Source organism: Numida meleagris, chromosome 1 (genome assembly GCF_002078875.1).
Source record: "Numida meleagris isolate 19003 breed g44 Domestic line chromosome 1, NumMel1.0, whole genome shotgun sequence".
NCBI classification, from domain to species: domain Eukaryota; kingdom Metazoa; phylum Chordata; class Aves; order Galliformes; family Numididae; genus Numida; species Numida meleagris.
The window spans coordinates 116,273,212-116,294,263 of NC_034409.1; the positions used below are offsets into that span (position 1 = coordinate 116,273,212).

Consider the following 21,052-nt stretch of genomic DNA (forward strand, 5'->3'; position numbering starts at 1 on the left):
AGTGTGGGAAAAGTTTTTGTGGAGAAAATGAGCCCCCCCCCCCTTCTTTTTTTGGCTGAACAGTTAATTTTGCAATTTTCATCTAGCTCTTTCAATTTCTGCTCACAAATGTATCTTCTTCCGACCTTTTGTAACTATGCTATGTAACTTAATTCACTTGCAGAAAGAGGAGAAATCAGCAAATATTTTCTTGCTTGCATTGTAGCTTAAATTCCATCTCCTCGACTTAAAAAATAGTATAAAATGAAATGGTCTGTCAATAGGAATTAGTTCTTTTTTTTCTGTTGTGTTCAGCGATTTTTTTTAAAGCTTTCTTTTTTTTCTCTCTCCCTTTTCCTTCTAGTTTTAACTTAATTTAAAAGTTAATTGCCTGTCTTAACCAACTTGATGACAGCGGTTTAAATCTACAGGAAGTCTTGTTCTATCTAATTTTTTTTCCTGTTTAGGGAAGGGAAATGCAGCTAAAAATACCACATGGTTTGAATCATGACCACAGAAGAGAAACTATTGGGAAGAGATACCCTGTTGGCACTGCAGGAGGACTTTGCTCAGTGTGTGCTCCCAGGGCTCCAGCTATGGCTGCTCTCAGTCCCCACAGCACCTTCCCAGCCCAGTGCCTGAGGGTTAGGGGATGAGAAATTACTTGTTACTGTACAGGTAAGTCGCCATTTATCAAGTGGAGCATTTACTGGCTATCAGTGAGCAGATCTTGACAATGTTTATTTCTCTGAGTTGGCCTGCTCCTGAATTTTATGCAGCTTAGATTTTATATTACTCAATCAGCAGATCTGATAGAGAAAATCTGCACAATTAAGATGATTAATTTTCCATGCCACCTGTCTTAAAGTATATAGAGTATACCTGTTCTGCCATGAATGATAACTACAGATGATGGATCAGCAAGGATAGGCCCATGTTTAACACTTTGGTTTGTGATTTTGTTATAATCTATGACATGAGTGATTATGCCATGGCCTGGAGCAATTTATTGAATTAATGAATTACTTACTAATACATGAGTGTGATTAATTGAGATGCCTGTTTGGATCCTATTCTGCGTAATGAGGCTTGAGCACTGACAGATGCAGCCTGTGGGCCTGATTCTGTCTTCCAAGAAATGATGGGAAGTCACTGGGATAATCCATGCTAGCAAAGGCTGCAGGACTGCGTTGAGTACACTCCCAAGGTGAGGATACCAAGCTACTTTAGCTACCTGGGAGATTTGCAGCCAGGCATTTCTCATGAGTGGAAAAATATTTTCTTCGTCTTTCTACCTTCACCTTTTCCTCCTTTAGCTCTTACTTTTTAGACTGCTTACTGTGATTTACTGCCACCACCTGCAATGACAAGTCAAGAGTGGTAGATACTGGCCTGCCATGGAAGACTGGTGTGGGATTCAGAGCTGCTGAAAAGAAAACCCTTGTAGTGCCTGGTTGGGCTTGTTCTTGAATATATGTGTCTTCAGGATTGGCACATTAACATTACAACTATAACAGCACATGGGCAGAGGTATGGCAGGGCATTATATCCCAGGATGGTTCCCATCATGCTTCTCCTCCTCAGCCTGGCTTGCATCACCACCATGGCAGTGGGAGGTAGCTGTGAGTCAGAGGCCTTTGCCTGTCTAAATTGCTGCCCCTGTTGTTCAGATGAACCACGGAGGAGCTAATCCGAGGAAGGTCAGCAAACCTTGCTGTTTGATAGGAAAATTGTAGGCTTGATACCTTCCCTCTCAGAAGGGTGATTTAGGCCTGCCATGGAAGGAGTGAGTGGTGTAAAGCAGCTTGAAGGAGGAATCAGATCTCTGCACACTTTGCTTGTGTGGCTTCTGGGAACTGGAGAGTGAGAAAAGGGGACTAAAATCTCCATGGTCTAATTTTTATGCTTGCATGGAGGATGTGTCTATGGATCGTTGCTATTTTGCTGGGGAGCTCAGTTGTAATAATGACTAGAAAGCCACCGAGCTTATTGCTCCATGGAGCAATATCCCCATTTCTACAAAATGGGCTATTAGCATTTGTGGCACAATGAAACTACTGCCTTTTCCAGGCCCTCATTACAATAGCTTAACTTTAATTTTACTTTTGCTCTCTCTTTTACTGAACTGAAGGAAAGGATGTTAGTAGGGTTGTCAGCGAAGTCTGGTGATAAAGTTTGGTCTTACCAGTTACTTTAGTCTCCAAAAAAACTGTGGGTTTGAATTCAATTGAGAAAGCTTCTCTTTTACTAAACAGCTTTTCTTAAGGTGATCTACTTCCATGCCAGAGCCATTTTAAGCCTTCCACTATTTTTCAACACAGTCACCAGCATGAGCTATGCATTTTCACCAGCAATGAACAAGAGCCTGCATGCCACACTCATAAAAACCTGTACCAGCAGGGGTGACCCACTGTTGCTGTCACCATTGCTGAAACACACTACCCACTGCCTCACTGTGCTCACATCCACTGGCTGGTGTCCATAAACACTCAGCAAGTGTCAGTGAATGTCAGTGGGTGCCATTTTTTCCGCATGGGCAAATTCAGTGACACACCTGTGCTTCATATGCACTTCCATGTCAGATGCCATTGTGTCAAACTGCCCCTCTGCTGCCATCTGTCACATGGCAACAAAATGTAACAGGATATCAGTGGGAAGGTTCAACCTCTATGGCCATACCACCAACATCCACCTCTGACATCGTGGGCCAAAATAATAAAATAAGAGGCATTACCTTTGGAGCAGCTTTCGTACTTGTCGCGCCAGAGTAGTGGCTCTGACTTGTTATGGCATTAGAGCTTAAATGAAGTGGTTGTGGTCTTCATATGGTCCTTTCAGACCAGGATCCCAGAGCAGAGGATACTTCCCCTTAAATCACACCAGGAGTTCCTGCTCAGCCCTGCTTCCTCCTTCTGTGACCGCATCTGAAGCCACAGAGACTGAATAGTCTCACAGTTCTGGCCTTTGAAGGAGAAGCAAGGTGAATTGTGTGAGGCAAAGGTGTATGTCAGAGCCTGTGGAGTCCTCCAAATGCCCCTCTCAGGCTGCTGAGATTCACTAACGATTACAAAAGTTTGAGAAGTCTGCATGACTCACAGTGGCTGTTTGGGTTCCTGTCTGGAAATCAGGACCGAGAAATTCAGACTGTGCATCTGTTAATGAAATGATCTCTTGAGAGCAGCTTTGCATGTGAGGGATGTTTATTTTGCGTGTATAATTTGTAAGGCCGCCATTAGCTTTTCTCTTGACCCCTATTCCCAGGATGGTGGAAAACAGTTCTGTTTGCAAATAGTATATTTCAAGGTCTATGATTTGAAAAATCTTCTTGAAGCAGCAATGCAAATACTGAACACTGTCTCTGAGGGCCAGAGCTTGCACAGTACATTTCTGATTGTATTAGCACCTTCGAGCATTCTCTTGTACAGATTCCCTGCAACAGAGATATTGACAGAAAGATCCCCAAGACTCGAAGTTTAACTGGCTGTGGGAAAGAGTAGAGAAAGGTATTTGGAGGAGAGTGGGAATCATTGTTTTCTTCTGTTGACCTGATATATTGAACAACGGAATTTTTTCACTCTAATCCATGTGAAATAGACATCCTGTGAACTTGGGGGCTGAACAAAACATTCAACCAGCGAGAGAAAAGCAAATGCAAAGGGAATAATCTGGACAAAAAGAAACAGAATGATAACCAGAGGTGTGCAGTAGAGTAGGACAGCAGTTAACTACATGAGCACAGCTGTCTGTGTTTGCAGGGGATTAAATGTCCTTTAAAATGGATATGGACCTAAGTGTAATCACTTAGTGTGGGTGACCCGAAGGCATTGGAAAAAAATGTTCAAGGCCCTAACAGCACTCAGCTCCAATGAAATGCTTTGGCTCATTATTAAGATTTTTAAAGGTTTGCAGTGAAACAGAAATATCATTTTATTACAGTGTTTTGTTTAAATCAAGTCGCATAATATCAACGATTTTGGGGTTTTGCATTAGATGATTTGACTTCCCACTAAATCATATAATATTTCAAAATTTTCTGAATCTCAGGCATAGATGAGATTTCTGGGATGGAGTTCAGGGGATAAATTATATGGGGGAGAATAAGGAGGAGGAAAAAAGGAAAAAAATGTGTGGGAACAAATAGTTCTCTGAACCTTGTATGTACCTAAAAGACTTGGCCAAGAAGGGTGGTGGGGGATGGAGTTTGAAGGGGTTGGATAGAAAGGGGTTGGGGTCTTAGGAGGAAGATGTATTTTGGATTTAGGATGAGAATAATCATAGAGTGGCTTGGATTGGAAGGGACCCCAAGGATCATCAAGTTCCAACCCCCAAATAATGAAAATAATGTTGATAACACACCAGTGTTCTAGTTGTTGCTGAGTGGTGCTTACACAGTGTCAAGGACTTCTCATCTTCTTGTGCTGCCCTGCCAGCAAGGGGCTGAGGGTGCATGAGGAACTGGGAGGGGACAGAACCAGGACAGCTGAACCCAACTGGCCAAAGGGGTATCCCGTACCATATGGTGTTATGCTGAGCAATGAAGCAGGGGGAGTCGGTGGAGGGGACTGCTGCTACTTGGGTACTAGCTATGCTTTGGTTATTGGGTGGTGAACAATTGCATTGTGCATCACTTGCTTTTTATATCTTTTACCATTATTGTTCTGTTCTATTAAACTGCCTTTATCTCAACCTACTCTCCCCAGTCCCACTCTGGGGACTGAGCAAATGGCTGTGTGATGCTGAGCTGCCTGCTGGGATGAACCACAACACAGTGTTGGATACTGGGGTGAAGTTTCAGTGCTACTTAAGAGGTGTGTGAGAACAAAACTTCCAGTTTGTACTGGAAGTACATGGCCATGGAAAAAGACCCAGAAGCACAATCAAGAAGATACAAGACCTGATTTCTGATGCAATAGGTTTCCCTCTGCTGCATTTCTTAGGCACAGACTTGAAACATGCATAGTGTTACAGTTTGCTGTAGTACCCTCTGGATTCTCATCCCATTGAAACAGCTGAAAAACCGCAGAGAGAAGCCACTGAAATGTGTGACTTGACCTACCTTAGCTAAAGTCAGCGAAAATAGCAAGAGAGAGAGGGAGTGCTGAGCCCCCCCCCCAAGGTAACGCCTTGGTTCTGCTCCCTGTGCTCCTCCCAGGCTCTCCCTGGCACTGTGCTTTCTCAAAACCTCATAGAGCCAGAGGCTTTTCTTCCCCCTGCTTTTATTCACTTTACTTGATGTGCTGATGTTGCTTTGTAGAAAGAAGGCCTCCGCTGCAGCGTGTGTTGGAAGGGGGGGGTGACAAACGGTTCAAGCTGCAGCTTCTGGATGGAGTGCTTGAGAATCGAATTCACTTTGCTTTCATGATCTATCCCACTGTACGAGCAAGCAAGATACATTACTCTCCATGGTCGTGGGTTGCAAATACATGAATAATGGCACTGAGGATCTGTGAAATAGCTTTCTGTATCATCATATACTGTTAAGGATCAGAAAAGTCAGTGAATACCAGGATGTTCAGGCTCACAGTCAGGTTTCTCCTTTTCAACTGTGCTTGCCCCCTGTGGTGTTCAGAAGTCAGATCTCTGAGCAACAAAATGTCCTCCTCTCTCTCACTCTTAACTCTGGTTGTGTTACCTGCAGTGGAGTGGGTTATGACTGTCTCTCAGTTTGAGATCTGGAGTCTCCCTTGCCCCAAGATGGGGAGGAACCTTCCAGACCCAGGGGAGGACACCTGACTGATGGGGTAACCAGAGTGCCTTTGTCATCTGCACGGGGACATCCATTTATGGAGCTCAGGATGCCTGACTGAAGGGGAGCCAAGACCAGATGGGCAGATCTGCCCACCCATCGGTTTCACAGAAGGCTGTGAGCCTCCGTGTCCTCTCAAAGAGTCATGGGAGCCCCATTTGGTGGAAAAAAAAAAAAAGCCTCTGATCACAGCATCTGATTGTGCTGGGTAATGACAATATCCTATGCTTCAGGGAACTCCCTCCTTCCTAAATCTCTGCAAAATGACTCAAGGACTGTACTGCAATCAGCTGGGGATTGCTGCCATCTGATAGCTCTGGAGCATCTGCCCTGATTGTCTATAGCACCCTTGATCTCTGCAAGTAAGCATAGAAGGGGAGTAATAGATCAAGCTGAGCAGAATTATCTTTTTGCAATGACAGGTAAAACCCAAATGTGAAGAATAGTAGTGAAGATTTTCCTGGGTTCTTCTTTCCAGTGCTATTACAGATAGCAGGTAAGTAAATTACCATTGGAGAGTTTCATTGTGGTAGTGCCCTGTGTGTCATTTTCTTTTTCCAGAGGAGCTTGTTTTTGGAAGGATGCATCCACAAGGACTAATAAAGCAGTCCAAAATGCACGTACTGTGTCAGTGATTAGTGGCAGCACCAGGAGAATGTCTTGTAGCACCTCCACCCAAAGTGTGCTGCCCAAGGTGGTGAGCTCAACTTGTTACCATCTTCTCCTTCAACTTGAAGTTGTGTCTGCACTGACCTTTCCATCACCTTTACCAGCAGACATTTGCAGCTGACTCAGAAGCTGCTGTCTCAGCTGAGAATGCCCTGCTTTGTGAGTCATGCACTGTCTCTACAGGCAAACTGCTTAAAGGGCATGGTTGAAAGTTGGCCGTTTCTGTGCTCCTTGAGCATCATGCTGCCAAGTAGATTGGAAAGTGTCAGCAAATGTTGCATCGTATATGATTTTTTTTCCTGGGTATTCTTCTAAAGGCACTTCCTATATCAAATTGCATTGCTCTGTGATTCCAATTCATATATGTACTTGATGGAGAGGTGGGCAAGTCCTCCTTCCGGGCTGATCTTGTGATGGGTACTGCTAATGTGTCAGACAGTGAGTCATCACAAATTTATTTGATTTTATGCGGTTAGGTTGCATTTTCCTAAGTCCTCCAAATGGCCATAGCTGCTTCCTTGCACTTCAGAGGAATTACTGAGATCCATAGATAGGCACTGCAGATGAGCAGCGCATAAGAGATGTCTGCTTATTCCATGTGGTAGCCACTTAGCTCTGCCACTCATTAGCAGTCAAAATGTAATAGCATTCAGTAATGGAAAAGGTCACATCGCTGTCAAAATGTTACTGGAAGCACTTTTATCTAGTAACATATCAATGTATGAAATACACATGTAGGTATACACATACACATACTCAAGTATGTGGGTATATATATATAATCTGTTAGGACAAGCTGATGTCCTGGGTGTATCAATCCTAAACATTCATGGTAATGACTAATGTTGCAGGTACCAAGCAGTAATCACAAATATTTGGGAAAGTCCAGTTAAACAAATAGCTTACAACCTAGTGAAGCAATTTTCCAAATCTACGGAGAGGAAACAGTGAAGGTTCATATCATCAAATGAACCTGTATTCTTAGTATTAGATTTGGTAGAATAAAGTGAATATTTTTCTTGTAATTCTTTTAATTGCCAGGCACCTAATTTTTCAACACTTCATGTGTAATTATAAAAATTAGTGCTGTAACCTTTATGTACAAGCAAGATGATTAGTCTGCTGCCAGTCACAGTGGCCTTTGTTGTACAACTGCACATGGCAGATTTGTTACCTAAAATGCTTTGTCTTTCTGCTAAGAAATGTTGGCTCTTCAGGATGAGATTTGCTAAATATGATTTCACAGAGATGAGGTAATGAACCTCAGTTGCTTTCTGGTTTAGTAGAAATTTTTAAGTCTGTTGGATTTTGCATGGAGAGGGATTTATTTTTTTTGGTTTTGTATTTTGCAACTGTGTCCAAAATTATGATGCTTCATTCCTTGCATTTCGAACAGAAATTGGCAACAACAAGTGTTAAGCACAGACAAGAAAAAACAGTTGTGAAGGTCTGTGAAGAATTACTTTTTTTCAAAACAGTAAAGGAGAGTTTGGGGAAGGCACTGAAGACATGTGAGGCTACTTTCCCCAGTGACACCTGGCAGAACTTATCCCTCCCTTCTAAGCTTATATGGGATCCAGCTGGTTCTTGTTATTTCAGAAAATATTCCTAGTAAACTCTGCTTTTGAATGAAATAAACTCCTCTGGGAAGTGTGTTGAGGCACTGGAACAGGTTCCCCAGAGAAGCTGTGGATCAAAGAATCATAAAATGGCTTGGGTTGGAAGGGACTCCAAGGATCAAGTTCCAACCCCCCTGCCACAGGCAGATCCACCAACCTAGTACTAGACCACAGCCCTATCCAACCTGGTCTTGAACATCTCCAGGGATGAAGCATCCACAACCTCTCTGGGCAGCCTGTGGATGCCCCATCCCTGGAGATGTTCAAGGCCAGGCTGGATCTAGGGGTGTCAACCCTGTCTGTGGCATGGGGTTGGAACTGGATGGTCCTTAAGATCCCTTCCAACCCAAACTAGTCTGTGATTCTATGATTCTTCTGCAGCAGCAGCAACGCGAAAGTGGTAATTTCTTATTTAAATATACAACTGTGGCCTCTAAAGTGGATCCTCTTCCTCACAGTGAGGGGAACCCAGCCCAAAGCTGGTAGAGTGCAGGTTTGGTGAGACTCACCTGGTGACACCCCAGCAGCATGTGAACCAGCATGAGCTTGAAGGTGCAGCAGGCAGGGGTGATGTTGCCATGTCAGCTTGCTACTCTCCTCCAAGGAGGGCAGGGAAGGATAGGCTCTGCTTCTTCTAGATGCAAGAGAGGGTAGCATGTGTTCCTGAAAATGTGACATATGGGTGGCTTGCCATTTTGCTAGTTATGAGCTTGTCTCCAGTTTCCTGGTGTCTAGACATGCTTGGTTACAAATAGCCTAAGGAAAAGCTGTGCAAAGTGGCTATTCAGAGTGCATTAGTATGGACCCTGCTGTAAATTGCATTTGGAGAAGACTCACAGCCTTCTTTGACAATTGAGGGAGGCTAGACATACCTAAGTTCAGACAGTCTGAATGTCCTCCAGAGATTTTTAAACCTGGATAATGCACTATGGCTATTAAGTTTGTGTCCTGCAATAGAGGCAAAGCTAAAGGGCTTAGGCAGCAATCCTGCACCAGGCCTGAAATTCTTGTTTGGGACTTGGCGTGTTTTCTCTGACAAAAAATTTCAGTATCTATTTAAAGACTGCAAACAATGAAGAATACTTCATATCCCTGAGTAAGCTGTTTCAATGATTAATTATCTGCACAGTTAAAAATTCACACCTCATTTCTAACCTGACTCTGTCAAGCTTCAGCTTCCTGGTGTTGGGTCTGTAACAGCTGGGAGAAAAAAGACATGAGATCCATCTGTGTCTCCGGGGAGCCCCCTATAAATTGTGATCAAGCCACCTTTTAACCTTCTCTTAGATGAACTGCACATGTAAAGATGCCTTTCACTGCAAGGAGAGCTTTTCATGGTTTTTTTTTTTTTTTCATGGCTCTAGTCCTTTTTAAGGATCTCTCCTGGGTTATCATCTCCAACAAGGTGACTTTTGCAGTAGCTCTGTACACTGTTCCTTTGTCTTTCCAGTTTAACCTCCCCAGGGGCTAGGAGCCATGTGTCTGCAGCACTCTGAGCACCAGGAGCCTGGCCTCAGAGCAGGGGCTAGGACTCTGAAGCCTTTGGCTTAGACCTGGGACATATTGTGGGGATGGAGGCAAATCCTTGTTCCTCTTTGCCATATGGGGAAGCGGCAGGGGAATGAAGAATGTTTCCTTTTTTTTTTTTTCCCCACTAGAATAGCTTTTCATAGGGAATTTATAAAAAAAACTGTTGTACTATTTCAGAACAGAAAACATTTTCCATAGAATTGGCTTTGGTGGGTTCACACAGACATTTTCTTCACCGTGTTCTTTGATAACAGGCAGGGGAAACCTTCCTAGAGCTTTTCTGGACAGTGGGAAAATATTGATAAAGTCCTTAATTTGCTCTCCAAACATGCATATGATATGGAGGGACAGCTAGACTTATGAGTAGTTGGGGGAAATGGGAATATCGGTCCTTTTCATTCCCAGTCTTGTCAAGTAGTTGATTGTCCTCAAGCAGCACACACCATCAACATGAAGACACCAGTTACCTTTGGTTTGGTCTGACTGACATTTAGATGGAGATGATAGCCTCCCTGAGGTTTGGTGACCATGACTTTGGTTGAAAAGATCTGGAAGGCCATTTTATCTAATATCTTTTGACTAAAGCATATCAGCAGCTCAGTGGCGACTGTGGGGGCTGTGCCATGCCGTAGGGCCACATGGATCTGGATGTGGGCACTGTGCACTTGAGTCTGGCAATCTTTGCCCCCACTGGCCTGGAAGAAGGAAGACTATGTGCAGGCTCCAGCCACCACATGCTTACCTGGGCTTCATGTGATTGTGCCAGGCTGCCTTTGGAATGCCTTTGCTGCCTGAGCTCAGCAGCTCCAAGGGGCATAACTGCAGGCTCCCTCTGTGTCTGTGGTACAGAGCATGCAGAAAATGTGCTCTGTTGAGCAGCATCACTGTGTAATTTTGGAGCTCATGGGTGGGCAGGGTATGGAAGGATATTAACAATTCCTTCTTCAAAACTTCCTAGGAGTAGCTAGACACGTAGCTCCTGTGTTACCCTCTGCTTCATGTAACTGATTGTGCAAATCATGCCCCAGTGAGCTCTTGTTTGGCAAGTAATTTGCACAGACTGATGAACTTCAGGTGAGAAACCTGTGTGCTTCAGTGTGGGTAAAAAAGTGCCTGGGAATAAGCAGTCTGTGAGCAGAAGCAGCCGTTGACCTGTTACTTGCTGTACCAGTGAGCTCCAGAGGACTTTTGAAACTGTGAGATAATGGCCTGATTTCTTTTGGTGTGTGGAGTGGGCTGTGGGTGTAGAATTGGTTTTATATAGCAGAGGCTATAAAGTCACTGTGACAGAGGGCATCAGATTCTACCTGCCACAGCAGAGCCCTTACTTTCTTTTCCTGGGCAGGTGTGAAAAGCCCTGTGGTAAAGTTTTCAAACTGCAAAATATTATGAGCTGCCTGGGCAAGAGGTGAACACTTACAGTCGTGTTCTCCTGACTTGCAATTTGCTACTGAAGGCAAATGGTTTTCATTCCCTTGTCAGGTCCCGTGGTTGTATCTGAGCCTTGCGGAGAGGTGACATGCCTGTCAAATGTCATGGGAAAGACGTGAAGTCTTGACAGCAGGGCATGGCCTGCACTGTTTGAGAACCTGGGTCTGATCATGTTGTCACTGAATTCACCCTGGTGTGTGGGAGGAGAGACCCTGGGGACGGTGGGCCAGAGCCTTCCTGTAGTTTTTTAACATTGTGCCTCAGTGTCAGTGCACTGCACATGGCTGTCTTCTGCAAATCCCCTTGGATTTCTTTTAAACAGAGTAAACCTGAGCCAAATGAACAGGCTGGTCTTTTTGTAAGAGTTTGGCTGAATTGATTTTTGTGTTGACTGCAGGTTGGGCCATGCAGACAGCACATTGTATGTGCTGTGATGAAATGTCTGTATCTACGTATGTTCAGATGCATGTAGGGAGATGCTGAACTTCAGTTTTGGGCTACTTATCTAGAAACTAGTGTTTGTGCCCCAAGAAGCAAGTGCCTAAATGGCACTGGGAAGTCCATGGTAGACAAACAGCAAGGTATTAGGATATCCCTGTTTATTGGTATTTCTAGGATGTGCCTCTGCACCCTCTCCTCACTCTTCTCTCTGTGGCATGTCAAGCTTCCCTTTCCACTCAGAGCAGTTAGTGCTCAGCACAGGGTCAAACACTTTGAAAAGGAGAGGTCTTAGTATTTGCCACAGGAGATTTATGGGTCTGAGACTCAGACACAGAGTATAGATGCTTGGGCTACTGAATATACACCTGCTGCTGGACACCTCAGAGCTTGATGAAGGCACCATCGAGTCATCTCAAGAGGAGATGTTTTTACACTAAAAATGCTGACTGTGAAGTTAGTGTTGCAGGGATCAGGCGAACACCTCATTGCTGTCAAAGGCAGCTTTCTTCCCACCTGGTGCAACCTCTTGTTAGCTCTATGCAGCAGGTAAATCCCTGCTTCAGGTCTTTGGCTCGGAGCTGGACATTCTGCCATTCTGCTTTAGGCATTCCTACCAATGTCTCCAGTATCTCCTCTTGGCTTCGTGAGGTGTCTGCCAAAACATTTGGTGGTGTTTCAGTGCCTGAGAAGATGTTATTGCCACAATCCCTCTGGCCTGGATGCCAGAAGGGTGTCTTGTTTAATGGAGCTGAAATACTGAGTCATTGAAGAAGTTGTTTTTGTATGTCTCTTTTCCATCTTGCCCATTATGTTTGGACATATTTTTTCTTGTCTTGGGGCTAAGCCTTGTGGAAGGCTCTAAAAGTGAGATGCAGGAAGAAACAACAGACACTTCCCTTTCTAATCTTTTCTGATAATTGTTTAAAAGAAGAGTGGTGGTATTTACTACAACTAGTAAGTTGCTTGCTTGACAAGAATGATGAGATTGACACTGACTGGGGAGGAAATGTTGCTCTGCCCATTTCAAACCCTTCATTCTATATCCATTTCATCCCAGTGACCAGTGTCTGCTTCTGATGAGGACAAAGGAGTTAATGGCTCAGTGCTGTGACCTCTTCTCTTCTGACTGGCGTGATGTGTCCGCAATAGCTCTCATCCTGAACTGCTCCAGGAGAACTAAGGACAGGACTTATTTTTCATCCCCTCTTCTTACCCTATTGTTCCTAAAATGTTTCCAGACCCTCATTGGTCATCATGAAGAGAGGCACACACTCTTGCTGTTTTGAGGTGCTAGAAAAAAAAATGAAGGGAACACCTTTCCAAGCTGCCTGTTAAAGGAATTGACAGTGGTAGCCAGCAATGTAGAGCAGAGGAGGTGTATTTTGGTCAACTAAGCCATTTTTCTATGAATCACCTTCTCTTTTTCATTCAATCCCACTCTGCTCCAAGAAGCCATCAACAAACTCAATAACTCAACAGAAACAAACCATATATCTGCTCAAGAACAGACCATTAAGTCTGTAGCATCCTGCTTCCGAGCTGTATAGCAGTGGATTGGTTCCATATAGTTAGGGATCCTGCCAAAGACTTTTCAGAAGTGAGTAATGGTTCTGTGTGCATCAGTTCTTGGCACCTGAACACCCACCCCCTGAAAGTCTCATCCATTATACATGCTGTTATATAACAAGCAGCCCAGTCCTTCCTCATCAGGGCAGCACTCTGGTTTCCAGGGGGAACAGATTAAGCCTTTAGGTTTCTCCCTCATCGCATTTGCCAAGAGCGTTCCAGAAATAGCGTCACCCCTACGTACAAATCCTCAAAATCCATCTGGATATCTGTGTACTGCTTAGGGTAACTTCAGTGTTAGGATCATGCAAAATTAGAGCAGATTTCTTTTTCTTTTCTTTTTTTTTTTCAGCAGAGCTGGCAACATTTTATCAAAATGCCATTTCATTTTAAAAATATCCCTTCATCTGAGTTGTTCGGTACATTTCTCTGGGTTGCTTGCATAAATTTAGTTATTAAGGAAAAAGCAGAATGGGTTGGAGAAAACCAAAACAGTGCTCCTTACCCACTCCTCTTTCACCAGCCAGCCAATGTTGTTTAGCACAACCCTTCTAAGCACTTGCTGCATGTTTTTCTAAGCAGAAGGAGCAAAACACCAGCAATTGCTGAGACGATTGGGAAATTCACCACTGTGTTCAGCAGAGCCAGGAACATATGTCAGGTACTCTGAAACCACCCTGCAGATGCAAATAATTTGGTGTGTCAGAAATGAAGAAGAGTCTGAGCCATCTTCCTCTTGTCTAGCCTTACTACCAAACCCAGATGTTGTTCTAGAAAGTGGATGACTTCTGTAGGCCGCTCCGCATTCCAGGAATCCATGGCTTTGGGATGCCTGCTGGCCAACCTCCTAGAATTTTCTTGGTATAAGTAAACTTGTGGTCTGTGCTTCTTCCAAGGGGAAACGTAATGCAGTTTTGCCCATACTGATAAGGTGCCATAGGACTGCTCTGCCTAGGATGAAGCTGCAGAGCCTGCAATTCATGTTCCATTTTGTGATGAAGCCAGTCTTGTATTGCAAGCACATCGTTACATTAAGTAAATAATCATCAAACACCTTAGGATGGACTTCACTAGGTTGCTTACATAAACTTAATGTAGAATGGCCTGTGTTTTTGCAGAGCTAGTTGATAATTATCAGCTGAGCTTGACATTTCTGCTAATGGATTAATACAATTTATTGTACTGTGGAAGAGACCTTTTCCGTAAAAGGAGCCAATTTCACTTTCAGTTCTAGGTGGAAGATAATACCCAGCTTTTTTTTTTTTCTAGAGACATCTTCATTTAATGTCAAAGATAATTTCAAATATGATTCAAATTCTTGCAAATCTTTGGTCTTTTCCCTGGCCAAAAACATAGTTATTTACTTTGCTCTCCAATTACGCTGAAAGCATCTCTTTTTCTCTTTAGGATAGCTGTTACCCTTTAGGGAGACAAGATTTAGGTTCTGACTATCATTAATTCTTTTTATAAACACCCTCCAATGAAATACATTTGAAAAACACACACAATGCACTTATTTTCCATAGCCACAAATCCAACATACTCTGGTCTGCAGCTTGTATCTGGTCTCTCATCTCCCTTACAGAATTGTGGTGTTTGACTGATGGCTTAATTTTAATAATTGTTTCAACACCCAATAGTAGGAAGAGAAGGAAATTCTTCTAATAGGAGAGGTGATTGCCATAGAATGCTGTATTTTATTTATTTGTTATTGTTAATGACACTCAAGAAGACTACAAGCCTGATGTCTAGAAGGGAATTATTTTAAAATTAAACTTAAGCAAAATAAATGTTTCAGAAGGAGAAGGGTTTTGATTGGGTGTAGATGAAAACAATTAGTTAATGAAGAATGGTGGTGCTATGCCAAATCACTGTCTGTTTTTTACCAATTGGTGAATTGTTGTCATTGGAATCTAAGGCTATTGAAAGCAAATCAGAGAAGTCTTAGCAATCAATAGGTATATGGTTATTCTTACAATATTTGCAATGAAGCTATTAATGTTTTTTAAAACTTCATTGACTTTTCATACTCCAAAATATCTTTGTTAGGCAGTTAACAGTAAAAACGTTTTTTTCTTTTGGTAGTTACTCTTGCTTGCATTTTCATTGCTGCCACATTCAAGCAGTAAGGCAGTTTTTTCTTTTTAATGCAATTATTTCCTTGAAAATCCTGTTGGCCCAAACTCTTAAAAGCTTTGTTGCATGATATTTATGTGTAAGGACAAATTTGATTTATGATCTTTTAAAAGAAAATAAGCAGTCCTTTTCTCTAATACTGGTTGTTATTGCCTGAGTATGTCTACTAAATGGGCAGATTTACTTGATGTTCCATGAAATAAAGCAACTGGGCAGAAAATGGCATTGTCTGCTCTATGTGAAAGAAAAAAAACCATTCTTATGCAAAGACATCAACTAAATCTTTTGTCTGTTTGATTGTAAGGACACATCTTTGGCTTTTGCTGGGCTGTCCTGGCTCCACCTGCAAAGCTCTGTGACAAAGTAGACTGCCCTATCTCTTTTTGAATGTGAGTGTGAAGTACATAATATGGCTGCACAATGTTGGCAGAAGAGGACATGCCCACATCCTTCAAATTAATGTTCTCATCCAGATGTGGCTAGTTGGTTAGATATTGGAATGATTGATGCTTGGCCAAGAGAATTTCTCTTTTTTTGCAAGACTTTTTGTCACAGAACTGTACTGAATGTTTAGCTTCCAGGAATTCAGTTTGATATTTCGAAGGATGACAGATTTATTTTAAGAAGCTCAGATGTGAAGCCCTTTTTTTTTTTTTTTTTTTTTCCCAGTAAAGAGGATTAGCTAGGGGAATCAATGACCAAAGGGAAGGCTGGATTCACCATCCCTTGATATCTTCATAGCCCATCTGAGTGCCTTTCTGAATGGCAATCAAAGAATGGTTAGTTGGCTCTGTGCAGGGGCAACTGGGTGATGCTCTGTGGCTTGTATGATGAACAAGATGAGCTTGGCTGCTCTGTTGGCCTGTTCTGGCCCTGAGATCTAGGAGCTAAGGACCAGGCATCCTAGGGAAGGTACACACGGTCCCACACATGGTACTGCACTTTCCTGGCATGATGGTACATGGAGGAGCAGTGCCCCTATGGGGCACAGCTGTTGAGCACAGCGCTGAAGGCTCTAGGGCCAGGGTAGTGAGAAGAGCCAAAGGACTGTGTATAGTACAGGGATGCTTCTGCCCTATGCAGGTGTGTTGGCTTCTTCTGTTTGTGAAGTTGAGTCAGCTCATGAGTTATTCTCCTCCTGCCCTTCCTATTGACTCTATTTCATACTGTCCCTGTTAGTGCCTTCTTTGTCTTCTCCCTCTTGAGTGTCTTCCAGTTCTCTCCCAAATCATCCCGCTCTACAAACTGGTATGCCTTTCTCTTCTCTAGGGTATCCCACCCTGCTTATGTCACTTCCTCTCTCCTGTTTGTCTCACCTCCCCCAGAGAGTGTAAAGTCTCCAAAGTCCTGCTACTTTGTGCATATTTGCTAGGGTTGGATTTTAGATTAGTGCAGTAGAAATACATAGAAGTCTGTGTTATTTGACCTGTTTGTTCCAGAGTGGGCCATAAGGAGGTAAGCACTCAAAGCAGAGGTAGGTCGATCCCATTTATCTGCATTAATGCTTGGCTACATCCTCATTAATCCTTGGTGCTCCAGTTCCACTGTAGAAAGTGTGATTAATAATAACAACAATAATAATTTGTAAAGATTTTTATTTAAGGTGGAAGGAGGAGAGAGAATTGGAAACTGATATAAGTTATTGCTCAGATCATAAGGCTAAAAGTTACACTGAAATTAAAGTTGTGATGAAAAGTTGTTTAGTTCTGTATTGTTCTGTCTTTGCCATAGAACAAAAGTTTCTTTTCAAGATCATCGCTTGCACTTAATGCCTCTACCAACAGAGGACCATTTTTCTAATCAGGTGGTCTATTCACCTAGAAATGGAGAAGGAAATAAATCTGAATATGATGTTGCATCCTGCAGAACATCCTTGCTGGAGCAGAAGGAGAAGCAATGTTCTACAGTAGTGCAAGATGGGGTCCCGCACTCCCTTTCTCCGTCGGGGCCTGATTGTGCTCCCTCTATCCAGTGAAAGAGGAAAGCAAAACAGCGTCACCAGAGCTCACAGATCTGGCCTCACTCATGCAGTCCTGGGTTTAAGAGAACCCGAAATGTTTTGTGAAAGATATATGTTGGTGTATCCCTGCCATGGGCTTCAACAAGAGAAGCAGCAAGGGTTGCTCTGGTGTGCAGGACTTCAGAGAATGTACATGAACTCTGGTTAAGAGGAAGGAGAGAGAGGAAAACATTTTAGCCATTCCTTCAGATTTTTTTTTCCCCAACATTAATATTTTTCAACCTGAGAATTGGGATCAGAAGATTTGTTTCTGAGTTGTTTCCCTCTGAAGCCAGTAGTTAGGGAGTGCAACTGCTGGCAGACAGCAGCACAAGCCCCTCCTACCCCACATTCCTTTGGTGCATATTGGCTGCAAAAATGCACATGTTGTCTCAACATGGGGACAAGGGACCTGTGCCAGTCAGTTTGGAAAGATAATTGATTGACTTTGAGCTGATGACTAGCACTGTGACAATCATGTTTGGTGAACAAAGCACTGACTTTCCCTGGTAGGAAATGAACATTGTAGAAATGATGTGGAAGTGTTATTTTTTAAAGCATTTCTAAATGTGAACTAGAGAGAGAAAGAGAAGGAAAAGGGAGAAAAGGGATTGCAACAGAAAAAAAAGCAACTGTATCTATTTTCTCTTGTAATATTTGCAATTGGCTTTGGAAATTGGGAGATTAGATTTCTGTTTTTAATGACATGACACAAATTTTGCTTGTCTTTTCTGCCATGTTTCAGTGGCACAGGAACCAGCGTAGCCCAGTTTTTTTAGCATTTGCTGTATATGCAGCATCTTTAATATTAACATGATGTGTGTATCACTGGGAGTATTGTGGCAGGTGGGAGAGCATGTCTTCTTCTGGGAGAACTATGCTGCTGTTTTCTTTTTTTTTGGATATGCTCCTATCTCCGTGTAGTGGTATGTATATATTTTTTTTTAATGGGAGATGTTACAAGTGAGTTTGGTTCAGATTCCCAGTCAGATACAGTTCTGACCCTATAGGTATGTAACCCCATGTGTATCCTCTGTGTGTACACTGCATATGGCATTAACAAACATTTTGAGATCTTGAAAAATAATTTCAGGCCATGCTCCTGACAGCAGTGGAACTCTGTGCACATGCAGTGGCACAGGGATAAATTGGTTTTAATCCTCAGAAGATTTTTGGTGCATCCTATTTTTAAGCTTAAATGAAAGCAGGCTAAATAAACTGTACAGGAAATGGGGCGTACACAGCAGTGAGATATTATCACCTACATTCAGAGACTTGTATCCCCAGGGTCTCTTTGCAGTCAGTGGAGATAGAGATATTACTCCAGAGATGACTCAAAGCACTTAATTTGGCACCTCAGGGGACTAGTCTTGTAATTTAGGTGCAAGAATTAGGTGGTGTGAATAGCCCTCCCTGTTTTAATTCCTGGATGCAAATCATCCAGAAAATGGTTGCTGCCATGGAACACAAACAGCACCAGTGGCTCCAACAGGGACTCCCTGTACCCCCTGGCAAGCTAACTAACCTCTGTATCTCCTTGCTATGAAGCCAGGGCACACAGCTCTGCAGGACTTTCTTGAGCTACACTCATGAACATTGGCAGCACACCCTCTGATCCTGGGAGGGAAAAGGGGAGAGAAGAGGAAGTGTTTTAACAGTACACAGCTGTTTGATATCTTCTCTGTTAATGGGAGGTGATAAATGCAGTGCTCATTGGGAAGTGGTATGCCCCAAAATGGGTTTCCCATTCTCTGGATGAGCAGGTAAGGAGGAAGGGCAGGAGCAGAGGTGGGTGCACACATGAGTTTGGGGCAGTCAAGCTACTGTTGAGGCAGAGAACAAGGAGCCTGGCAGAGCATGTGGCAGTGCTGCTGCAGCAACTCTGCCTAAAGGGCTGTGAAGTATGGGGTGGTTGGAAGAAACTGGCTCTAGAAGGGCCCAAATGCCTTCCACTTGCAGGTGTTCTTCTAAGGAGGGAAGGAAAACACAGTTTAAGCATGCCACCTTCCCTGGGAAACCAGAGTAAGCCTGCCTGTGAGTCCCTGTCTAACCCCATACAGTCTGTGTGCCAGGGGTGTCCCAGTGCCCAGCGCCTGTCAGCACGCTGCACGTGTGAGGTGCCTAGCCAGGGGACAGCTTTGCTTTGCAGCTGCATCTGTCACCAGCACAGGGACCATGCTAATGAGCCTGGCGTCCCAGCTGCAGCCACCAGCCTGAATTTGTCCCAGGCAGGATGGTGGCTGCCATCAAGCTGCAAAGGTAGCAGCACTAGAGACTGAAATGTGCTGGGTGGGGGCACGCTGAAATTCATCTCTCAGTGCCTCAGACTTGAAAATTAAGTCCTTTACTTTTGGAAGTCCGAGCAAAGAAAACTGGACTCAGCGCCCAGCAGGAATCCTTGCTGCAGAGCAGAAGGTGAGTTATGCACTTTTTTCTTGCTGTTTTCAGCCTCCCAACTTTCATTTTTGTCAACTGACTGTGAAAGGTGTTGGTTGTCTCTGAAGCAGTATGGGCAGGCTCATGCTGAAAGGCTTAGCTCTCCTATGAAATTCTGAGTGGGAGGACTGGCACAGAGCTGAGCTTGATTAGTATTGAGCGTAAGTTTTTCCTTGACAAGGCTTTGGCACATCGCTGATTCCTTGCTTCTCCTCCGTGCCAAGTCCTTGCAAGACATGTACTGAATGTCCAGTGCCAAACAATCCTTTTAAATATTAATCACTAAGAAAGCGCATAAAGTCTATGGCTCAAAAATTGTGTGTCATTTGATCCAAAACAAAACAGTACTGAGCCATACTAAGTTTCAGTTTCTTGATTTCCATGTTTTCCGTGTTTCAGATTTTTTTTTCCCCTTCCTGTTAGCCATTTGTCCATGATGTCTGTCATAAAATCATAGAATGCTTTGAGTTGGAAGGGACACTTACAAGTCATTAAGTCCAGCTCCTCTGCAATGAACAGGGACACCTATAGCTGCATCAGGGCACTCAGTGCCCTGTCCAGCCTCACCTTGAGTGTCTCCAGGGACAGGGCAGCCACCGCCTCTCTGGGCAACCTGTGCCAGTGCCTCACCACCCCTACTGTAAAAAATGATTCTATGATTGTATGCTCTTCGGTGAAGGCAGGAGATCCTCCTGACTGGAAGCACTCAGCATTGCCAGGGAAGGAGGGGAGTCCCACAGGCACCAGGCCTGGCCTGCAGAATGCCTGAGCTGCTCCCTCTCAGCAGCCATGACAGGCAGGGCCTGCTCTCCCGGCACTGCCTTAGGGCTGGCAGTCTCGCTTTTTATGTCTTCCTATTCTTCTTATTTTGAAGACATGATTCAAATGTGTTTCTGATGTTCTGTGTGCTCTTTGATGCCCTGGGATTCAGTTCCTCTCAGGACACAAAATCGTTACCTTATTCCCTTTTATTTCTGCTCTCTGGGATGCAGTTACCCATAGGAAGTCAGTTTTTTGGCTTCTCTGTGTGAGAGTTTGATTGTGTTTTTGCAGTAGAAGCTTCTAATATCAAAGTATAGGCCCTTANTACTGAATGTTTAGCTTCCAGGAATTCAGTTTGATATTTCGAAGGATGACAGATTTATTTTAAGAAGCTCAGATGTGAAGCCCTTTTTTTTTTTTCTTTTTTTTTTTTTTTTTTTTTCCCAGTAAAGAGGATTAGCTAGGGGAATCAATGACCAAAGGGAAGGCTGGATTCACCATCCCTTGATATCTTCATAGCCCATCTGAGTGCCTTTCTGAATGGCAATCAAAGAATGGTTAGTTGGCTCTGTGCAGGGGCAACTGGGTGATGCTCTGTGGCTTGTATGATGAACAAGATGAGCTTGGCTGCTCTGTTGGCCTGTTCTGGCCCTGAGATCTAGGAGCTAAGGACCAGGCATCCTAGGGAAGGTACACACGGTCCCACACATGGTACTGCACTTTCCTGGCATGATGGTA

At 43.5% G+C, this 21,052-nt stretch overlaps 1 long non-coding RNA gene across 3 annotated transcripts in view; it reads left to right on the top strand.

Annotated features, from left to right (window-relative positions):
- Nucleotides 329-21,052, top strand: part of LOC110404495 — a 75,339-nt gene continuing 54,615 nt past the window's right edge. For 2 of the 3 annotated variants that reach the window (XR_002442277.1, XR_002442276.1), the window contains exons 1-2: nucleotides 329-657; nucleotides 6,148-6,221. This is a non-coding gene — a long non-coding RNA (uncharacterized LOC110404495). The remainder of the gene's footprint in view (nucleotides 658-6,147; nucleotides 6,222-21,052) is intronic. The other variant, XR_002442278.1, reaches the window with a different exon arrangement.